Source organism: Dermacentor variabilis, chromosome 8 (genome assembly GCF_050947875.1).
Source record: "Dermacentor variabilis isolate Ectoservices chromosome 8, ASM5094787v1, whole genome shotgun sequence".
Taxonomy (NCBI): domain Eukaryota; kingdom Metazoa; phylum Arthropoda; class Arachnida; order Ixodida; family Ixodidae; genus Dermacentor; species Dermacentor variabilis.
In genome coordinates, this window is record NC_134575.1 from 106232732 (window position 1) to 106234485 (window position 1754).

At 44.9% G+C, this 1754-nt stretch overlaps 1 pseudogene; it reads right to left on the reverse strand.

The window, feature by feature from the left end:
• Positions 1 to 523: 523 nt before the first annotated feature.
• On the reverse strand, positions 524 to 1084 carry LOC142591215 (uncharacterized; annotated as a pseudogene).
• Between the last annotated feature and the right edge of the window lie 670 nt (positions 1085 to 1754).

A 1754-nucleotide genomic window follows, 5' to 3' on the forward strand; every position in this document is an offset into this window, starting at 1 on the left:
GCGTGAATGCGGCGTGCTCCACATCACAGTTTACGCAGTGGAAAGAGTTCTCGCAAGCTTCAGAGGTGTGGTCGCGGGAACTTCATTTCGCACAAGTTTGGCGGCCTCGGCAGCTCTGCCAACTGTGACCGAAACGCTGGCGTTTGAAACATCTGAGAGGATTTGGCACGTATTCCCTAACACGGAGCTTAAACTTTTACTGCACAATTTTTTGTTTTGCCATAAAATTATTCATGTTGTTGCAAGGAACCATAAGAATAGCTGTACTAACAAAAAACAGTTTAGTGGAGTTTTACAGTTCGTAGTGGCACAAAAAGAGTACGTTGCATACGTGCAACAACGTGCACATAAAGAGAAAGTTGAGGAATGCCCGGCTCATGGCGTTTCAAACTATAACATTTATTTACATGACAATCGGCAAGGTGGAACACGTGGTACAATAGAAAGCTATTTCACTTGCTTGCTGAAAAAGCTTGGTGTGATAACTTGAGCAGTGACCAGTAAGCAACGAGAAACCGTGCAGTCATTTTGTAGTGTGGTACACAAAAAAGCAATTGCTCTTGTTTGTGGAACAGAGATACACTCCGCACTTGACGCAGTAACTAATGCAGATTCCTGTGTAGCCAGGAAACTTGCAGTGCTGCCGCTTCTTGCTCCAAAGAACCCAGCGACTAACCTGAGGGAAAAAATGAAAATAATCAGCACTGAGACAAAGCTCCATAGATGAGAAATAATACCTGATCTAACCTGACATCCTGAGTTGGAGTTGGAGCTGATGGTCCCCGTTTTTCTTCTCCTCAGAGGCTTGTTCTACTGACTCATTGCTAGGCCTTCCTCGCTTTTTCAGCACCGTCTTCTCAACCTTGCAAAGTGATGCAGCCAGGTCCATCTTGAACTCAGCCAACGTAGGTAGCCTTTCTGTGTACTGATCACGTTTGTTCATGACGTTCCTCTTGTAAAGCAACCAAGAATTTACAGCCGTCAAGTCAAGGATATGCAGAAAAACACGAAAATAATATCTCTTCCACCTCAGGCAGGGACGGTAAATAGAGATAATGGAGTCCAAAAGGTCGACGCCTCCCATGTACATGTTGTAGATGGTTATCACTGCAGGGCATGGTATCTCCGCTCTTCTTTTTTTTTTTGACAATTATACATTGATGCACTTGTAGCAGGCTGTGTTCTAACGAAGGAAGGGAGCAAGGTCACTGCTCGGGTATCTTGCCACCTTATACATGACAGTTCAATTCCATTCATAACTGTAACCCTCTCTTCAATATATCCTCTTCCTTTTTTTCATTTCCTGCTCGCTAGGCAGGCTCACTCCAGGTACCCGATTTGTCCGCCTAGTACCAATGCAGTTCACAGTCTTTCTCTTGGTACACCTGCAAAACTGGACAGTTGAAATAGTTGTCAAAGTACACTTTGTGGCGTACGCCTCTCGGAATCATTCCACTCAAGCGAACCTTTCCACTCGCTTCACAGTCAGGCTCTTCTGAAAGTCTTTGCGCCGAGTTCTCCTCTCCGGTATACACCTCCAATTTGTAGGAGAAGCCGCTTACACCAGAGAGCACGAAAACTTTGTACCCCATTTTTGGGGCTTCTTGGGACAGTACTGCTTGAGGGAGCTTCTACCCTTAAATGCTATTATCTCTTCTTCATTAGATAAATGATCTTCCAGAGGCACAAACGATAACTGTTCATTGATGGTATCAATGAAAGGCCGCACGTTCTCAAGCCGATCTCTTCCGGGA